Source organism: Mauremys mutica, chromosome 22 (assembly GCF_020497125.1).
Source record: "Mauremys mutica isolate MM-2020 ecotype Southern chromosome 22, ASM2049712v1, whole genome shotgun sequence".
NCBI lineage: Eukaryota > Metazoa > Chordata > Testudines > Geoemydidae > Mauremys > Mauremys mutica.
In genome coordinates this window covers 22,137,766-22,158,932 of record NC_059093.1, presented here as the reverse complement: position 1 = coordinate 22,158,932, position 21,167 = coordinate 22,137,766, and the positions used below count along the sequence as shown (strand labels likewise).

General features: G+C 53.4%; 4 non-coding genes across 4 annotated transcripts; 2 read left to right on the top strand and 2 right to left on the bottom strand.

Moving 5' to 3' along the window:
• The first annotated feature begins 7,112 nt into the window (after window positions 1–7,112).
• TRNAD-GUC lies at window positions 7,113–7,184 on the top strand. Its single transcript has one exon. It is a non-coding gene; the product is annotated as a tRNA-Asp (tRNA).
• A 5,716-nt stretch (window positions 7,185–12,900) lies between these two features.
• Window positions 12,901–12,994, bottom strand: TRNAI-UAU. The gene is made up of 2 exons: window positions 12,957–12,994; window positions 12,901–12,936 (listed from the first exon to the last, which is right to left on the bottom strand). It is a non-coding gene; the product is annotated as a tRNA-Ile (tRNA).
• Window positions 12,995–19,757: 6,763 nt separating this feature from the next.
• TRNAK-UUU lies at window positions 19,758–19,830 on the top strand. The gene has a single exon. It is a non-coding gene; the product is annotated as a tRNA-Lys (tRNA).
• Window positions 19,831–20,833: 1,003 nt separating this feature from the next.
• TRNAT-UGU lies at window positions 20,834–20,907 on the bottom strand. The gene has a single exon. It is a non-coding gene; the product is annotated as a tRNA-Thr (tRNA).
• Window positions 20,908–21,167: the final 260 nt, after the last annotated feature.

Here is a 21,167-nt window from a genome sequence, read left to right as displayed (position 1 = left end):
AGTACAAAGAAGGGACGTGACCTTCCCAAGGGCCTACACAGCAAGGTGGTGGCAGAGCCAGAAAGAGAAGCCAACAGTCCTGACTCCTGTTCTAATGGACCAAAAAAACCCAGAGAAAGGGCTAGAGCCCAGGAATCGAGATGGTGGGGAAATTTCATTGAAACCATTTCTGTCAGAAAATCCCCTTCAGACTAAACCAGTTTGTTTCTCGAAATCAAAACAAGTGGGATGAAAGTTCTTTGCACAAATATTTTGTTGCAAAACAAAAGCATCTCCTGTTTGTCACAGTGTGTTAAATTGTCTCATCGCACACAAAGAGGAGACACTTAGATCTCAAACATTAGATAAGATGCTTCAGTCTGAGCTAAGTAATTGCTGCTCTTAACAATTTCAAAATAAATAAATACAAATCAAATAGACTATTTCAGCTATTCTATTATGTCATAATCTGCTCTGAGTAAATGTGATAGGACACCGCATATTACACACTACTCCTAGTGACACTCGCCAATGGATCCCCACCCACCCTGAGGTAGGTAGGAGCGGATCATTATTATCCCTACTTGAAAGAGGGAGAAGCTAAGGCTGAGAAAGGAGAATTGACTTGTCTTAGGTCACACAGCCAGTCACTGGCAGATTTGGGAATAGGACCCAAGAGCGCTGATTTTTAAACTAATCATCGGATCTTGAATTTCAGACACTGAATGACCTGAATAAAGTGCTCTCAGATGAGCTCCAGACCAACAACAGTGCACAGTAAATATTCAGCAAGTATTTGAGGAGAATTGCATTGTTAGAGAGAATCATGAACTGCTCAGAGACAATTAATGCAGAGGAGCAGCAAAATTCATCAAACATATAACAGGTTCTGACTTATTTCCTTGGGCTTAAAAGAGAACAACAAGGACCTGAGTCTCCTCCCTGTCAATAACCCCCTGCTCAGCCAATCAGGGTAGAGACTGAGGACGGCAGGCTGAGGGCTCTCGCCCAAAGGATGGCCCAGGTCACCGGTGGGGATCACTGCCTGAGCACTATTTCAGCCCCACATTTTTGGGTGGACATCCCACAGTGGGAGCTGCAGAGCACTCACCTGAGACACATACGCACACCCCTCCTGGTGTTGGGAGGGGAACAGGAGAAAGGACAAAAGAAGCAAGAGACAAAGAGAAAGGAGGGAGAGACGGATGGAGGAAAAGGTGAAACCAAAAGGACAAACCCTAATGACCCCAGTGATTCTAAGGGACAAAATCCCAGGTGCGCAATAAAATTCTGCCTCCTTAAGCTCATGTTTCCCATGCCTAGAATTCAACGGTCACCAGATGGATCAGACTGAACAGGTTTCAAACCTCGAGGAGGCTCTTACCTTCTAAACAGGGACGGCTGGTCTCTAGTAAACTCACTAAAAGGGAAGGAGAAAACTCGAAAGAGGCTCCTCCTGGCGCCCACGTACGTGAACCTGAATACTCTCTCAGTCTTCAAAGAGAGACCTGGAGAAGGAGACTTGCTGAAGCAAAGCCACAGGGTCTCTGAGGTTTCCCTGACCCCTCGCCCCTGTCCTGCCTGCCTGATGTCAGCATCTCTCTGTGAGGTCACCACCTCCCCACCACCTTTGACCAATAGTCTGAGGTCCTGCAAAAGGCCTTTGTGATGTCACTGCCACACCCCTCCCTTGCTGTGCTAATGTCCTGCCCCTGCCCAGGCACTTTGGAGGTTTGAGCTACTCCCTGTGGATCACCCCACTCAAGGAGCGTTCGTTCTAGGCAGCAAGCCGGCTAGACAGGGAAACATCAGACGCTGCTCCCAGTGCTACACTCAGTTTTTCAGAAATTAGTCGACTTTATGGCCAGAAGAGACCATTAGAGCATCTAATCTGACCCCCTGCATATCACAGGCCTCCTGTATGACACAAGAGCTACTTTTGGGGCAAACACATTCCAGAAAGGCATCTAGTCTCCATTAGATGAAAACAGGAGATGGCAAATCCACCACTTTCCTTGGTAGCTTGTTCCTGTGGTGAATCATCCTGGCTGTTGAATATTTGTGTCTTATTTCTAATATGAATTTGTCTCTTTTCACCTTCCAGCCACTGGGTCTTGTTATGCCTTTCTCTCCTCAATTAAAAAGCCCTTTAATACCCAATCTTTTGTCTCCATTAAGGCACTTCAACACTTCAATGAGGTCACCTTTCAATCTTCTTTTGATAAGCTAAACAGGTTGAGCTCGTTCAATAGCTCACTAGAAGGCATTTTTCTCCAGCCCTCAGAACACTTTGTGGCTCTTTGGTCATCAGACTCCTGAACTGCAGCTGGATGTGGCTCTTGTTCTTCTGCACAACATAGCTCCTGGAGAAGAGGGATCTGCAAATGTACATTCATATGATACCTTTGTTTAACTGATGAAAACATAAACTAGACACTTAGAGGATTGGAACTGATTTTAGCTGATGGACAGCTTTGCTAGGTTTTTATGCATTTGGACAGTGAAATGTTGAGTGTTTACATTGATATCAAGCACTCCTGTATAGAGGAGCCCCTGAACATAATGGACAATGGAAATGAAAATGTTTTCCTTTTTTTAAAAAAAAGAAAGAAGGTTATAAGAGAACACTGGGGTTTAAACTGAGGACTATTTGAACTGCAGTTAAGCACTCTACCACTGAGCTATACCCCCATGACACTAAGAGTGTGGAATCGTGATGTCCAGGACTTTGAAGGACAAACCCAGATTCATCGAGCTCCTTTGCCATTCCCAGACCACAGGTGGTTTTAAAAATGGGGTTTGATTAAACTTCTTAAATATGGCAAACACCACAGCTTGCACACCCACCGATATAGCTTCTCCCACTGACATAGCTGCCACCTCTTGGGAAGTGGATTAACTACACCCACAGGAAAACTCTCTCCCATCAACATAGAGCAGTGGTTCTCAAACTGTGTGTCAGGACCCCAAAGTGGGATGTGACCCTGTTTTAATGGGATTGCCAGGGCTGGCATTAGACTTGTTGGTGCCTGAGGCTGAAGCCAAAAGTCTGAGCCCCACCACCCAGGGCTGAATCCCTCAAGCTCTGGATTTGCCCTCCCCTAACTGGGGCAGAGCTCAGGCTTTGTCTCCCCTGCCTCTGCTCAGTGGGGAGGGGCTTGGTGCTTGATCCCTCTTTCCAGGGCCATGTAGTGAGTTTTTTTTGGCAGAAGGGGGTTGCAGTGAAAGGAAGTTTGAGAAACCCTGGCATAGAGCCTCCGAATATGTCTAGACTTGGCTCCCTGTGGGTGATCAGACACTGAAAGTACAGCCATGGAGACACCACACACCAGCCTTGCCTACCAGGCAAGAATCAAACCTCCACAGAGAGATACCTGTTGTTTTCTAACCCACCTCCCTAAGTCCTCAGCCACCACCACTTAACAAAGGGGCTTTTCTACACTATGGTTCTGGTCTCACTGAAGGGTCATTTCCAATTGTTTGCTCAGACCAGCATTAGGGAAAATGGTGCCCTGGGCAAAGCTTGTACTTTGGCACTTCCCCATTGCCCCTGGACGATCCCCACTCCCCCTTTACCGCTAGCTCCTGCACTCCCAGCCCTTGCACCTCCTTCACCCCTAACTCCTGCCCCTGCTGTGCCCCCTTTGCCCTTAACTCCCTGGGCCACCAGCCATTGCCCCTCTCCTGCAGCCCCTTCACATGGCTCCAGTGCTGGGGGCCCTGCACTTGTTCTCCCTTTCCCTGGGCTTTGGCATCACTAGCCCCTGCTTAGCGAGTAGGGTTCAGTAGTTCCCAAAATGTGGGGCATGACTCCTAGGGGGACACAGAGGAACATGCATGGGGGCACCTCAGGGCCTGACCCAGCCCCTATGGAGGGAGCAGCACTCAGCCCCACTCTGCCCCAGCTCTTCCCCAACCCCACCCTCAGCCTGGGCCCCTGGATTCCAGCTCGGCCTCGACCCCCTAACCCCTATCTGCACCCCTCTCCCCAGCAAGCAACGGCCCCACTACCCGGCCCTGGTTCTTGACTGCGGACTAGGGGGATTAGGGATAGAGGAGGGTGGGGTTACCAAGGTGCATTGTGGGAAGGTGGGATTTAGAGAGCCCAGAGTGGATGGGTGGGGGTGGGTTGGAGGACCCTACAGTGGCTGAAAAGGGGAACCCGGCAGGTTGGGGGGCAGCAGAGATTGGAGCTGAGGAACCTCACACCCTGGGGATGGACTCGGCCAGTGGGGGGATGGGAAAGTGGGGCCCAGCCATGGGGAAATGGGCTGGAGGCAATTAGGGGTGGGACGCTGAGGGGGAGGAGGAGGGTGGAGTGGTGAGGAGGGGGAGGAGGAGGTCGGGGCAATAAAGGTAATAATTGGAGATATACCAATCTCCTAGAGCTGGAAGGGACCTTGAAAAGTCATTGAGTCCAGCCCCCTGTCTTCACTAGCAAGACCAATTTTTGCCCCAGATCCCTAAGGGGCCTTCTCAAGGATTGAACTCAGAACCTGGGGTTTAGCAGGCGAATGTTCAAACCACTGAGCTCTCCCTCCCCCCAGGGAAGTGGGGGGCGAAGGGAAAGGCCGGGCAGAGCGGACAGGGTGGGGGAGGGGACGCCGGGGGCGGGGCTGGAGGGAGGGTCACAGCGGGGGGGGGGACACTGCGGGGGCAGGTTGGGGCGGGGCTGAGGGGCCCCGTGGCCCCAGGCTGCCGCTTGTGGGGCTGCTCCCCGGCAGCTCAGCCCCGCCCCCCCACTGCTGCCCCCTAGGCCCAGCTGGGGGGGGGGGTGAAACCCTTTCATTCCGTGCTGCCTCTGCCCTGCGCCCCCCCCCAGCCCGGATCCCACGCAGGATTCGAATCCCAACGGCCGCAGCGCGCGCCCGGGGGGGGGCGGGGGGCAGCGAAGCTTTGGGGCGAGGGAACCGGGGCCTCCCCCCACGCGCCGAGTCTCTGTCCCGCGCTCTCTCCGCCAATCAGGGAGCGGGGAGGGGCGCGGCGAAGTGACGAGTCACAGTCCCTCCTCCAATAGAGGCCGCGTGTGAGAGAGAGAGAGAACTACGCTTCCCAGAGTGCACCGGGAGGGGGCGCGTTGTCTGAGCAACCGTCGCGTCACTTCCGCTCTGAGACGAGCCAGGAACTACAACTCCCAGCCTGCCCCAGGGCGCCTCCGTCCTCTCCAGCCCAGGTGAGGGCGGGTCCCTGGGTCAACTTGACACCTCCCCCCCCAACGCAACTCCTCATCCCCGCCCCCCAGAGAGCCCCGGCCCCGCCCCTCTCCTGCTCGTGACGAGAACTCGCGTGTCCCTTGGCCTCGTCTCTCCCCACTCGGGGACGGGGGGGGGGGGGGAGCTGTTGGATGGAGCCATATGGAAATACGGGGGAGGGGCAGGGCTGGGAGCCAGGACTCCTGGGTTCTCCCCCAGCTCTGGGAGGGGAGGGGAGGGGAGGGGAGGGGGTAGAGTGGGGGAGGGGCTGGGGTGCCTGCTGCCCTCGCAGCCACCAGCAGAGCCCCCTGCAGCTTGTCCCCCCAACCACGTGCTGGGTGTGCTGGTGCCTGGAGCCACCCCCAGTTCCAGCCCCTCTGCCCAGGCAGCTCCCCCAGCCTGACACACACACACAGCCCCTGCACCCGCCCCACTCCAGGGCTCCTCAGCCCAGAGGGGAGCCCCCCGGCTGAGTGGGGAATCAGAGCCCCCCCCCCGAAATTACCCTGGGACCAACATGATCTGCCCAAGACAAAGTGTTGATCCTCGCTCCCCCCAGCCCCACTCTTGACACCCACACACCCCATCCCCATTCTGTGCACACACCTTGGGTCACTGTGACATTGAATACTTCAGTTGGATGGGGGGCCCAGCACCATGGCTATTCCCTGCCCCCCAGGGCTCACGGGGCCGATTGGGGGCACAGGGGGCATGATCCAGTGCCAGCCAAGGGTGGATCAGAGGTGGGGATGGGGCTGTGGTTTCTGCACCACCCGGTTTCTGGCACAGGCTCCTTCGAGGATTTGCATTTCTTGATAGTTTTCACCACTGATGAGCTGCCAAAATGCTAACAACCGGTTCCCTCCTCCTCCTCCTCACCCCATGAGGGGTCATGCCCCCCACCGGGACTTCTGCCCCATCCAACCCCCGCCATGTTCCTTGACAGCCCCCACCCCAGGACCCATGCCCTATCCACCCCCTTCCCTGTCCCGACTGCCCCTTGCCACCCCATCCAACTCCTTCTCTGATTCCTGATGGCACCCTGGGACCCCTACCCCATCCAACCACCCCTTCTCTCTGTCCCCTGACTGTCCCTGGAATCCCTACCCCTAACTGCCCCCCCACTGCCCCATCCAACCCGTGCTCCTTTCTGACTGCCTCCCCCCCGACCCTTGCCCCGTTCAATCCCCCTGTTCCCTGCCCGCTGACCGCTCCGACACTAATCTATTCCCCCCCCCTGCAACTCCCCTGCCCTCTATCCAACACACCCTCCCTGTCCCTTACCGTCCTACCTGGACCGGGGCCAGCCCCGGGGGCCGGGCAGGCAGGAGCCGCCCCCCCACCAGCTGGACCCAGCCCCGGGCAGGCAGAAGCCGCCCACCCCCCCCACTGGACCCGGCCCCGGGCAGGCAGAAGCCGCCCACCCCCCCCACTGGACCCGGACCCGGGGGCCGGACAGGCAGGAGCCGCACCCACCCCCCGGCTGGACCCGGGGCTGGGCAGGCAGGAGCCGCCCCCTCCCCCCCCCCGCGGCTGGACCCGGGGCCGAGCAGGCAGGAGCCGCACCCCCGGCCCGCTGGACCCGGGCCGGGCAGGCAGGATTACATGATAATCAGTAAGAACAGAAGGCACAGATATCATTACAAGTAAAACAAACAAAACAAGCTTTCTAGTGACTAAAACTTAACTTCATAGAGTTACAATCTTTATCTAAGCAGGCAAGGTCCCAGGCGGGTGTTGTGTGAGGAGCTGTGTAGGCCCGAAAAGGCGTCCTGCTGGGCAAGGGCAGGTGAGGAGGGCCAGGGCTGTTGCTGCGGCCAAAGCCTTTGGGAAGCAGAAGAGGACCAGGGGTGTTGTTGCCTGCTGGGGCCCATGCAACGGTGTAGGTGTACGCTGACCATAGCTGGTCTGTGGGAGCTGGGGCCACTCACTGTGCCCCTTTCCTCGTTAGTATAGTGGTGAGTATCCCCGCCTGTCACGCGGGAGACCGGGGTTCAATTCCCCGACGGGGAGGATGACCCCTTTTGAAGGGGGGACAAAGAAATCCCTGGCCTGCCCACCACATGCCTTGCATTCTCCTTCGACGGCCACTTCCCTTCGCACCCCGCACTGATGACTTTCACCTCCAGAGAGACAATTACCTCGCAAGGACACGCTCGCCCTAGCCAAAGCCTCTCCCTGGCCTTCCGCCCCCAGGCCCAGCTTCGGGGCCTGCACGTGGGGGCACGTTTCAGAGCGGCAAAGGGAAATATGCTGGCCAGGGGCATGAGCAGTGATTTCCCAACACCCTCCCCCACCCAGTTTTGTGAACTAGTTACATTCCAAACCTGGTGGCTGAACTTCACGACTTTGTCCTCACCCACAACTATTTCACATTTGAGGACAATATATATCTTCAAGTCAGCGGCACTGCTATGGGTACCCACATGGCCCCACAGTATGCCAACATTTTTATGGCTGACTTAAAATAACGCTTCCTTAGCTCTCGTCTCCTAATGCCCCTACTGTACTTGCTCTACACTGAAGACATCTTCATCATCTGGACTCATGGAAAAGAAGCCCTTGAGGAATTCCACCATAATTTTAACAATTTCCATCCCTCCATCTACCTCGGCCTAGATCAATTCACTCAAGTGGTTCAGTTCCTTAACAGTACTGTGCTGATAAGAGATGGTCACATAAATACAACCCTATACCGGAAACCCACTGACCGCTATACTTACCTACATGCCTCCAGCTTCCATCCAGGACACCCCACATGATCCATTGTCTATAGCCAAGCTCTAAGATACAACCGTATTTGCTCCAATCCCTCAGACAGAGATAAACACCTACAAGATTTCTATCAAGCATTCTTAAAACTACATTACCCACCTGCTGAAGTGAAAAAACAGGTTGACCGAGCCAGAAGAGTACCCAGAAGTCACCTACTACAAGACAGGCCCAACATAGAAAATAACAGAACACCACTGGCCTTTACCTTCATCCCCCAATTAAAACCTCTCTAGCGAATCATCAAAGATCTACAACCTATCTTGAAAGATGATCCCTCACGCTCCCAGATCTTGGGAGACAGGCCAGTCCTTGCTTACAGACAACCCCCAAACCTGAAGCAAATCCTCACCAGCAACCACAGAACAACAACACTAACCCAGGAATCTATCCTTGCAACAAAGCCCGATGCCAACTCTATCCACATATCTATTCAAGTGACACCATAATACGACCTAATCACATCAGTCATGCCATCAGGGGCTCGTTCACCTCCACATCTACCAATGTGATATATGCCATTATGCGCCAGCAATGCCCCTCTTCCATGTACATTGGCCAAACCAGACAGTCTCTGTGCAAAAGAATAAATGGGATGCAAAGCAGACGTCAAGAATTATAACATTAAGTCACCAGTAGGAGAACACTTCAACCTCTGGCCGTTCAGTAACAGATTTAAAGGTGGCAATTTTGCAACAGAAAGCTTCAAAAACAGACTCCAACAAGAAACTGCTGAACTTGAATTAATATGCAAACTAGATACAATCAATTTAGGCTTAAATAGAGACTGGAAATGGCTGAGCCATTACACACATTGAATCTATTTCCCCATGTTAAGTATCCTCACACCTTCTTGTCAAACTATCTTAAATGGGTCATCTTGATTATCACTACAAAAGTTTTTTTTCTCCTGCTGAGAATAGCTCATCTTAATTAATTAGCCTCTTAGAGTTGGTTGGGCAACTCCCACCTTTTCATGTTCTCTGTGTGTATGTATGTGTGCATATACATATATCCTCACTATATGTTCCATTCTATGCATCCGATGAAGCCATTTATCAACACTGAATTTCATCTGCCATTTTGTTGCCCAATCACCCAGTTTTGTGAGATCCCTTTGTAACTCTTCGCAGTTTGCCTGGGACTTAACTATCTTGAACAGTTTTGTATCATCTGCAAATTTTGTCACCTCACTGTTTACCCATTTTTCCAGATCATTTATGAGTATGTTGAACAGTAATGGTCCCAGTACTGACCCCTCTGGGATACCATCTCTCTCCATTCTGAAAACTGATAATTTATTCCTACCCTTTGTTTCCAAGATTTTAACCAGTTACTGATCCATGAGAGGACTTCCCTCTTATCCCATGATGGCTTACTTTTCAAAAGTCAATTTAAATTAAATACATTTTTTTAAATTATATATATTTTTAGAAATCTAGACCTGTTACGTGTAACTTGCATTATCCTTATGTTAAATTTGCATTATCCTAACAAAACATTTACTTTATTCACATCTCTTTTATATATCTCATTTGCCCTGACACCCCCCCTGTGAATTCAAACACCCCCCCTAATTTCAATTCCTGGGGAAACTACTGGGCGCCGCCTCCTGCCTGGCGAGAAGCCGCAGCACCGGGGGGGGTCACAGGGTGCGATGGGCTTCCGCGCGCGGCTGTTTTCTGCCGGTCGCGGGGTGACGGTTCCTGCCCATGGAGGCCGGGGGCTGCGGGGTCCCGATGGGAGCTGGGGGCTCTGGCATCCACCTGCGGTGGCTGGGAGCTACGGGGCCATCTGCAATGGCCGGGGGCTGCGGCGTCTCCTCACCCCCCCGGTGACTGGGAACGCCAGGCTCTGCCTGCAGTGTCTGAGCGCTGGGGGCTCCCTCTCTTGCCTCGGGCGGCTGAGGGCTGCCTGGGGCGGCTGGGAGCTCCAGGGTCTTCGGCGCTGCAGGGTCTATTAGCAATGACATGGGGCTGCAGGGTCCTCACGCCATCAATGCCTATTGGGAAATCCTGGGTCCATCCGCAGCAGCTGGGAGCTCTGGGGTCCACTCGTAGGAGCTGCAGGGTCCACACGCAGTGGGGTGGGGCTGTGGGGGCTCCCCGGCCACCCATGGCTGCTGGGAGCTCTAGGGTCTGCCTGTGGGAGCTGTGGGGAGATGAGGGGTTTGGGGTGGAGGAGGGGGCTGCAGGCTGCAGGGTGGGGCCGAGGGATTCAGAGTGCAGGAGGGGGCTGTGGGTTGAGGCAGGGGGTTGGGGTCCAGGACGGGGTGATGGCTCTGGGGTGGGGGCAGGGATGAGGGGTTCCAGGTGTGGGAGGAAGCTCTGGGCTGGGGCAGGAGGTTGAAGTGCAGAGGGGTGAGGGCTCTGGGGTGCAAGAGGGGGCTCTGGGTTTGGGGGGGGTTCAGGGCTGGGGCAGGGGGTTGGGGTGCAGACTTACCTCGGGTGGCTCCTGGTCAGCGGCGCAGCAGGGGGGACCTACTGGCCACTTCCAGGGCACAGCGCGGTGCCCTAGGACACGTAGGGACCAGCCTGCCTGAGCCCCGCAGCACCGCTGACCGGACTTTATAACCCAGTCACCCCACTGGGAGCTCCAGGGTCCCCCTGTCACATGTGGTACCTGGGAGCTCTGGGATCCACCCATGGCAGCTGGGAGCTCTGGGGGCATCCCGCTGCTCTCAGTAGCTGGGAGCTGTGGGGTCCATCTGTGGTGGCATGGGCCTGTGGGAGCCCCTTCCGCCACTGGTGGCTGATAGCTGTGGATCTCTGACAGTCATGAATTCTGTGATTCTGTGACCCCCTTTATATAATCTTAGCCTTAATCGTTGTTGACTGTCTCTCTCAGTCTAGTGGTCTGCTCTAGCACAGATGGGACAGGGAAGACAGACGCTCACCCCCCAGCACAGATTTGGGCAGCAATGGCTCTTGGGCTATTTGCTGTGCATGCAGAGGACTTGTCCAGGCCGGTGGAGCAGCCCAGCCAGATGAGGAGCTGGAAGAAGAAGAACTGAGGAGCCTGGACAGCCCTTTTCTCCACAGCCACTGCCTATCAGCAGGATTCCTCCTCCTCCTCAGTGAGACTAAATCTCCCCACCTAGACAGCCAGCCTGTCTGCTGCACCCCAGTCCCCCATGCCTGAGCCTCCCTGCCAAAGCCCTGCACCTGGCTCCATAGAATTAAGTCTCACATATCACTGGGAACTCGACTTCTTGTGCCCAGAGAGTCTCAGCCCCCCTCAGTAGATGACCCAAGAAACACAGAATGGCTTGGAGAGGCTTTTCCATTATAACTGTGTGGCCTAACGGATAAGGCGTCTGACCTCGGATCAGGCAGTTGTGTTTGTGCAGTTTTAACTTTGTGCTGAAAGTCCTGCTCCCTTCAGGGCTGTAACTTCTTGGCCGCTCAGGCCAATGTTCTGGCTTCAGCTAGAGCCCCGGGAAGGAGTTGGGGGTTGGGTGTGACAAAGGCTGGGGCATGAGCCCCACATACTTCCAGTCTCACCGTTGCCATTCCTGACTTGCCAAAGAAAATGGGCGGCTGCCCGGGCTAGTGTGTAGAGCAGTTTCCCTCGTTAAAATTTGCACCTGTCCCTGTGCTTGAGGGGGTTTGCTAAATAGCGCCTTGGGAGCCTGGTTGTTTCTCTGCTTCTCGCCAGCTGGGGAAAAGCCTCTTGGGGAAAAATCTCCTTCCCCACTGCCAAAGTGAGCACCTGGAGTACGAACGGTCAGAGGCCCCACCGGGGGGGTTGGCCCTGCTTTCCTACCATCTTCTGATGTTGGCCACAGAGCATCAGCAGCTGCCCTGTGGGTGGCTTTCAGTGGGTGTTTGGCATTGCAGGGAGCAGGCTGGCTGGGTGTCTCTGTGGCTGTCTGCTGGCCACACATAGGCATGGTTCTCCCCTCCTCTTGCCCTGCCCTTGGTTTCTCTGTGGCTTTTAAACCTTCCCTTGGCGCTGTCAGCACCAGCCGCCTCTGCTCCAGGTGCCCAGAGGAGGAGAGGTGCTGGGCTCCAGCCTGGGACTCTGCCTCCCTCCTGCCTAGCCCTGACTATGAAGCCTGGCCCTGGCACTCCTTTCTTCAAGTGCCATGTGGGCAAGAGGAAGAGGGTGGCAGCTGCAGGTACAGGGACCAAAGTTGTGGACATCAGGTGAAGCAGCGAGAAACAACCATCCGGTCAAACCGCAGGAATCTCTAGCCAGACTGTTAAGTTCTGGGACCCCAACCTATAGTGGCCAGTCCATTGAACCAACTGGACCAAAGACCTATCTCAAGTGGGCATCAGTCAGGGCTGCTGAATTAATTTTGCTGGGTGTAAGTTAATTAGGGGAGCGGGATATAATTGGTTAGAGAATTCTGTTATGATTGGTTAGTCACATTTCAGTAAAATGATTGGTTAAGGTCTAGCTGAGAATATTACTATATAAACGGGTCAAACAGGAAGTGGAAGGAGAAATTGGAATCATGCTAATGGAGGGGGGATGGGAATAGGGACACAGACAAGGCTCTGCCGTGTCAGAGCTGGAGCTGGGAAGGGGACACTGGGGAACAGACTCTGTCGGTGTATAGAGATAAGCCCGACTGGTGTGAAGGGTTTCGGAATCTGCTTGCTTGGAAACTAACCCCAGTAAACATCCCTTTGTCTGTGCTTCCCACTTCTGGTCTTTTGCTGCTTGCTGTCTGCCTGACAAGAGCCAGGGAAGTGGGCAGGGGAAGGGAAAGCCCTTTAACAATGGCTCCTTGCTCCTCTCCCTCCAAGCTCAAGGATGGGCAGGACTCCAGGCTCTGCTTGAGGGATCCTGGCAGGGAGAAAGGTTTGTAGATTCTGACCTGCACTCAGGAGAGGAGGTAATAAGTGCAGGGGGCATTTTTGACTCATCCTCAGTGTCCCCTGGGCTGGAATTCTACATTCCACAGGGCGAAATGAGGGGGTGACACCACTTGGCTAATGAAAACCAGTGCTCCAGGTGAGGCTTGAACTCACAACCTCAGCAGAGTTCCTCTCAGCACTGCCCTATAAGTACTGTGTGCTAACCAATTGCGCCACTGGAGCACCTGTCAATTATGCTTCTCCGAGACCCCTAGGTTGATACAGGCATGAGCTAGGGGCTGTGTGCAAGCAGGGGTAGGTCAGGGTGCAGGCAGGGGGTAGCTAGGGGCTGTTTGTAGGCAGGATGGAGCTCAGGGTGCCGGGAGGAGGGTAGCTAGGGGCTGTTTGCAGGCAGGATTGTAGGTCAGGGCGCAGGCAGGGAGTACCTGGGGGCTGTGTGCAGGCAGGATGGAGCTCAGGGTGCCGGGAGGAGGGTAGCTAGGGGCTGTGTGCAGGCAGGATTGTAGGTCAGGGAGCAGGCAGGGAGTACCTAGGGGCTGTGTGCAGGCAGGGGGGAGCTCAGGGTGCCGGGAGGAGGGTCGCTAGGGGCTGTTTGCAGGCAGGATTGTAGGTCAGGGCGCAGGCAGGGAGTACCTGGGGGCTGTGTGCAGGCAGGATGGAGCTCAGGGTGCCAGGAGGAGGGTAGCTAGGGGCTGTGTGCAGGCAGGATTGTAGGTCAGGGTGCAGGCAGGGAGTACCTAGGGGCTGTGTGCAGGCAGGGGGGAGGGTGGCTAGAGGCTACTCCAGAGATATACAGAAGAAGCCTCGTGCTGCCCACAGTCCTTGCACCCAGGGCGCCCCGTGGGAAGATGAGCCGCTGGGACACCAAACGGATCCATGTCCAGGGATGTGACAGGCTCCTTCCATGAGCACAAAGCAGCAAACCCCGCAATGGCCCCAGCTCCCCATGGCGCGGAGGGCGAGCGCTGGCAGGGGAAGGCAGGGCACACAGGGCTGGCTCGGGGCTTTGCCAGCGTGAACAGCGGGGAGATGGCAGGCAGCTGGCAAAGGGGAGCCCAGGGGCAGCTGTTAGGATGTGGATTTTCACGCCTGTCTGGAAAGGCCTAGACGTTAACAATGCAGGTAGATGAGTCTCATGTAGCTAGTCACAGAGGTAGGGAAGACAGAATCACAATCACTGTTTGCCGGTGTCAGGGCTTCTCTTACTGGGACAGTCTGAGGCCCTGCTCTTTGGCTACGCCGCAGGGGCCGCCATAGGCTGGGAAGCGAACGGTCACGTCCTCACCAGTCACACTGAAATAAGGTGCTATTGGGCTGTTGGGAATACAGTCCTGTCCTGACAATGCCCAGCACCACCAGGTAAAGATGGTTAAAGAAAACTGAGTTTGGTAGCGTCCTGTCTGGCAAGAACTCACCTGTCAATAGCAGGGTTGTGACACCCTCATTTCTGTGTTGTTCTATCACTGTAGTCCCCACTTCCCTATTGTTTGTCTGTATAATCGCTGTCTGGGTCTGTGATTGTTTCTGTCAGCTGTAGAATTAATTTTGTTGGGTGTAACCCAATTAAGGTGGTGGGACATAACTGGTTAGATAATGGTGTTAGGGTTGGTTAGTTACATTTCAGTAAAATGAGTGGTTAGGTCTAGCTAAGCAGAACTCCAGTTTTACTATATAGTCTGCAGTCAGTCAGGATGTAAGGGGGGGGGAATTGGCATCATGTTTTGCTAAGGGGGGAAATGGGAACAGGGACACAGGCAAGGCTCTGTGGTGTCAGAGCTGGGACTGGGACACTGAGGAAGGAAACTGGAATCGTTGCTTGCTGGAAGTTCAACCCAGTAAACATCTAATTGTTTGCACCTTTGGACTTTGGGTATTGCTGCTCTCTGTTTACACGAGAAGGACCAGGGAATGGGAGGGTGAAGGGATAAGCCCCCTAACACTAGCTAACATCTAACATTTGAACCTCTTCTTTTCACACCGTTGCTCATTCTCAGGTTCTTCTTCGTCTCCAGACAGATCCATTCTCTTCCAGGACGGCCTTGCTCTTTCTGTCTGTTTCACTCATGGATGTTTTGGAGTAAACACTCCCCTTCCCTCTATTCTCAGACAAACACTAGTATGAAGTGTTTGCTGCTGATGGGTTTAGAAAGCATTTGTGGAGTGGAAGATGCCATTTCTGGGGGATTGTTCCCCAGCTGCAGTACTTTGTGTTGAAACATCTCCCAGCTTCCTTGGTGAAAATAAGACCAAGGTTTCTTTGCAATATACAAGAAGAAAGGAACTTTTCATGCCAGATGAGACTTGAATCCACAATCCCTGACTTAAGAAGCCAATGCCTTATCCATTAGGCCACTGGGGCCCAGGAAAGAGGGATGGAAATTCCCTCTCAGGATTGCACATTCCTCACATTCACTCAGAAGCCAAATACCCTATTTAATCACCTTACAGAAACGTCTGCATCCCCTGGCAGCGAGGCAGCTGGGCAGGTCGCTGATAGAGCTGAGCACCACCTTTCTGCCAGCCATCTTTAGAGAAGAACCCCACCCTAGAGTCACCCCTCCCTCCTTCAGCACCTCCACGGCTGTGGCTCTGAGTGGCAGTAGGATGATTAGGGGGCGAATCCGGGGCTGGAAGGGGGTAAGGTCGGCCTGTAAGGAGTAACCAGGTGGGGCAGACCCAGGGGGAGGCTGTGGGCTGCTGGTTGGTTGTTGGGATCCGAGCTCTAGATCAAAGCTGCACAGTGACCTGACACCCAGGGATATAGGGCCGACATAGTGACCCCCTTACTGGCCTCGGTGACCCCCAAACCCTTGTTACTAAGGGCATTGAGGAGTCTCTGAACATTAATAACTTCTGGGAGCTCCCCAGCAGGCTGCAGGCATCAGCCACCTCCTGCCACACAGGTCAGACTCTTGGTGCTGTGCCAGCCACCCCCTCGCTTGCAGGCCCAGTGAAGGAAGCAGAAGGCCCAGTGCTGGCAGAAGAGGGTTTTGATTAATCGACCTCTGTGTTATGGGCACAGGACGCTTCCACTGTGTCCCTCTGCTGGCTTTTCTTCAGCAGCGCCTAGCGGCCCTGGCTCCAGGCTAGTGCCTGGTGAGCTCTGGCACTGGCAGGAAGCGCTGCAGGGTGAGAGAGAAATGGACAAGTCACGTCGGCTCAAAGACGCCTCCCTCCCACTTCCCTGTACGCTGTGCAAAGCTCTTGGCCTGCCTCATGCCTCGTCAGGAAAGCGCGGCCATGCGGCCCAAGCCTGGGTCACGTCCGCGGCCTGGCCCGCCCCGCCCCGGCTGACGGCGCGCAGAGCCACGCGAGTCAATGGCAGGTCGAGTAATGAGCCTCGGCTCTTTCTCCTGATAGCCACACACACAGAGCTGCCTAGCGCCCCCAGAGCCTCCCTCGTGTTCTCCCGCAGCAGCCGCCTGCCGGTGTGGGTGGGAAAAGGGGACCAGGAAGCACTGCAGCCTCATTCCGGGACAGGAGGCCCTCGCCACGCCCAGGCCTGCCTCTTGCCTTCAGCCCAGGCAGCCAGAGGTGCCAGGGAGCTCCCTGGCAGGCCACCTCTTCGCCTCAGCCACCTCTTGCCTCATGGCCTAGGCTCTTGGTGCTCTGCTGGTCACCGGCTCGCTTGAAGGCCCAGAGGGAAAAGAAATAAGTGCACACGCAGCAGAGAATGGTTTTGATCTATCAACCTTGGGGTTATGGCCCAGCACGCTCCCGCTGCGCCACTCTGCTGGTTGTTTAGGCCCTCCCCCTGCCACCCAGCTGCCGCTATCCGGATTAGTGCCTCACGCGCTCTCGCACTGGCAGGCAGATGCACAGGCTGCTAGGCAGCTGCCCTGGTCACAGGATTTTACAGCTTCTACAGGGTAAAAGGGATCTGTTTGGGGTTTGGACCCCATTGGGAGCTGGGTGGCTGAGTGCCAGAGACGGGAGCACTTCTTAAACCGTTTTCAGTTAAGCCTTCAGCTTGTGGGGGACGAGGTTCAGCCTTGGATCCGTGTCTGCAGCAGGCAAGCGCGTCTGGCTCAATCCCCCCGCTGTATTAGCAGACTAAAACGCGGAGCGAACGCACACGCCTTGCAAAGGAACAGGAGCCAGGATCTCGAACCAATGTCAACATTTTATTAAGATGACGTTCCAAGAAAAAAAAAAGTGTACGGTACAGAGTTTAGGCGTAGAAGTTTCTGGTGCACAGGGAACAACGTACAGCTTACCCAAGGGGTGCGAAGTTCGGTTTTATATCGGGTGGCGTAAGGAATACATAATCTGCAATAGCCCCAACTGGGGGTAAAAGGTTAACGTACAGACACTGAGTTAGGAGGGTATGTTGTCCATGTGAGGGCTACGTTCAGGAGTGGAGTATAATGAGCGGTTACGACGATGAGGATGGATTGACCCGCGTTTGGTGAGTTTTGACGTCCAGTGTTTTTTAATCTTTGCCACAATCTACTTGAAGCAGGGTCAGTATGAAGTCTACCCTGCCATCTGTTGGTGATCTGTTGTCAAGGCCTTTTGGGGCTGATATCATTTGGCATGGTTACACCCACCCCGGATTGCATGATGGGAGTGCTTGTCCAAACGGTGATTTCAGCTGCTGTGGGATTCCCAGTCTCTTTGTTATTGGGGCAGGAGTAATCCAGTGTATTTTCCTGTTGTTAGTATTTGAACCTGCATGGAGACACCCGAGTGGGTGTCAAGTCCATTACCTTAACGAGGGGTAGTTGATTATTTTGTCAAGATCCAAATTTCTTGGTCAAGGTCTAGTCAATGTCTAGATACCAGAGAAAATAATACACTGATGTTATTAAGAAGAATATAGAAAGATTTTTGCAGTCACTATAGGTATAACTATGATGATTGTTTTATGTTTCACTCTTTACATCTGACACCATCACTGCCTTTCCCTTTAGTCTTGTAGTTTACCAAGGGTAAAACTACACATCACTTCAGATACAAGGGAGTGTTTGTGTTCATTCCTGCTAGCTACACAGGGGTTTGACGTAGCTGCTTTCAATCGTCCAGCTCTGCTAGGATAAGTAGCATTTCAGGCTGTCACTGAACTGAAGAAGGGAGATCATTTTTTGACAGGTTATGACTCCTCCTAAAGGTGTTTGTGTGGCTGGCAGCCCTGGTTCCCAGGTCTCTCCTGAGGGAAGAAAGTTTCTGTGCAAAATACTAAAACTTTTAACAGAGAGGAGGGAAAGTATGTACCACAACATGGTTCTTTTATGTGGGATGACTCTGAACACTGACTGATCTCCACTCCCTTGTGTTTGAAGAGATGTTTAGTTGTGCACTTGGGAACCTATAAGGCTGAAGCAATTTTATGGATGGTGACACTAGGACTGAAGGGTTATTTAATGTTGTAGAAATTGTTAAAAACACTGAGCTTAAACTGGAACTGCCTGTTATTAAAGGCTGGTTTCCCCATGTCAGTTCCATAAGCTCTGCTAGAAACACCCTGGCTTCTCTCCTGCCTCGGTGGGAACTGCAGGGAATCGTCCCCTGCTGCCCTTGGCTCCAGGCTGGTTTTTCTGGGGAGGGGACGTTGAATTGATTTGTTCGCTGTTGAGAAGGGAGCCAGGCCAGTTCTCAGGGAACGAGAACTCCCAGCATCTTCCCAGCCCAGCCCAGGCTGCTGCCCTGTCCCAGCCTCTGTTCCCCTGGGGGCCCTGCGTGTTTGACTCTAGAGCAGGCCGGGAGCAGCAGCTGAGGCAGAGGACAGCCTGGGCCGGGCAGGTGCTAGGAGCAGAGCACCAGAGGCCTCTACTTGCTCCCTCCTCAGCAGCAAACAATCAGTCCCCACCCGCACCCCGGGACAGCAGCCTGGCGCCAAGGGCAGTGCCCAGTGGGGGTTTCTCTTTTTCCTCTTCCTGGGGTGAGCAGGGACCTGGGGGTGTTTCTAGCAGGGCAGTTGGAACTGAATTGGGAACCAGCTTTTAATAACAGGCAGCTCAAGTTCAGACTAATTTTGTTACAATTTTCTTTATTATGTAAAATAATTCAAAAGTAAACAGGCAGGAATGATTGGAACTCTTTTCTCCCGTTCATAGAAAGAAACGGCTTTTTGGCTTTTCATGATACGGGAGTCAGGTTCCTTCACTGTTCAGAAGCCTGTTGTGTTTCATTTTTCAGGTTCTGCTGCCATCTTGTGGCCATTTCCTTCCCCTCCTTTCTGTCCAAAGCACAGAGCCCAGTCCCTCCAGGGAGAGAAGGACATCTTTCTTCTTTCCTTCCTCAACAGCCCCTTCCCTGGAGAGCCCTTTGCTGGGATCGGGGTGGGGAACAGCCATTTCTGAGGATTAATTTCACACCATATTTGGTATTGATATATAGATTTTATAGCCAGACTAGATCGTTAGGTATCTCTGCTCTGACCTGATTCAGAACAGAGTCCAGAGAATTTTACCCAGTGACTCCTACACCCACCCCAAGATATTCTGGCTGAACGAGGAGGGTTCATTCAGAAAGTCATCGTGTTTGGATGTAAAGGTGTGAAATGATGGGGAAATTGGCCCCTCTTTCAAGTTTAAATGTTGTAACTTCTACATCTAGACCGGGGTGGCCAACCTGAGCCTGAGAAGGAGCCAGAATTTCCCAATGTAACTGCCAAACGTGCACCTTTGTATGCAACTGCTGAGTCAGTTGTGAACCTTCCCATCATTATCATTATCCCTTCGAAATGATGATGGTGATGGACACTTGGCTCGATATCCCAGTGTGCCCTGGACGTCTGCAGGCTGCATTAGCCAATCAAAACATTCAGCACTTGCAGATGGGCACCTCTGTATTGTGCCTGAGTCTTGTATAGCTATTAATGGCTGGTAGATGCCGATATTTTCCCATCTTTTTAACCAGCACTAATACCAGGCCAGGCCAGGGCTGGGAAGAGAGAGAGAGCAGCAGGTTTCTCCTATTGTGGCCATCTCACTTTTTCTTGACTAGCTTCACCTCTGCACCAACTTGCACTTTTCCTATGGGAGCCTGGCTAGCTCAGTTGGCAGAGCATCAGACTTTTAATCTGAGAGTCCAGGGTTCAAGTCCCTGGTCAGGTGATAAACTTCTCACTATGATTGTAAAAATCTGACTTTCTGGAGTCTTCTTTGGTGTTACTCTTTCTCTTCAGGATTTTGCCTTTCCTAAGAAGGGCCTTGGTGGTGGGGGGATTGAAGGAACAACTCCTTGACATCCCCTCTGTCCTTGCAGCCTGAAGGAATAAATGCCTCTGGGCATATAGCATGTTCCGTCCCTGCACACACAAACACACAGAATATCCCTAAGGAATTAGAATCACCTGCTGCCTTCCCCTGTCCTGCTGAATCCCCAAATGAAGATGCTCTTCAGCCCAAACCCATGTCCCCTCTTTTCCCAGTGCCCCTCAATCCCAACTCTGTCCCTCCTATGCTCACTGCTCCTCACTCCCAACCAGAGCCTGCTCCTCTTCACCCTTCTCCTCTGTCCCAACCCACAGCCCCCTCCTATTCCCAGTGCCCCTCAATCCCAACCCACAGGCCCCACCTCCTCACGCTGCTCCTCAATCCCAGCCCACGGCTCCCTCCTTCCCTCCAGCAGCAGACCCCCTCAGGAAGATTTTCTTGCAAGGTTTCGTGTATGAGTCTGCATGTGGATTTTACAGTATGTTGGAAATAGGTTGGGTTGCTTGCCGAAATGATCACTTGTGGCTGGTGTTGGATTCCCAGTCTCCATGTTACAGGGGCAGGAGAAATAAAGGGTTGTTATCCTTGATGTGTGAATCAAGGACTCAACCCTGGGTGCAAACTAAATGAGCTGCCCACAGATTCTGGCAGCCACAATGAGCATTTGGTGCAAGAGCTCAGACCTGCCCCTGTCCCAGAAGGAGGGGGTCATCCGCGTGGGGCTTGGACCACTGACCTATCAGCTCTTAACTCCCAAACTTTCAGTAACTCTATTATCAGTGCCTGTGAGTGTAATTTAAACCATAAGAAAAACCACACTGGGCTAGACCAAAGGTCCATCTAGCTCTGTATTTGTCTTCTGACAGTAGCCAATACCAGGTGCTCTAAAAGCATCTTTACAAGGCACCACTGGGAGTTGAACCCAGCATCTCCTGTTTACAAAACAGGTACTTTAACCAACTAAACCATGGTGCCTGCCTGTGACTGAAGCCTGATCTACACTACGCGTTTAAACCGGTTTTAGGAGCGTAAAACCGATTTAACGCCACAACCGTCCACACTAGGAGATACCATATATCGATTTTAATGGCTCTTTAAACCGGTTTCTGTACTCCTCCCTAACGAGAGGAGTAACGCTAGTATCGGTATTAAAATATCGGATTAGGGTTAGTGTGGACGCTGATCGACGGCATTGGCCTCCGGGAGCTATCCCACAGTGCACCAGTGACCGCTCT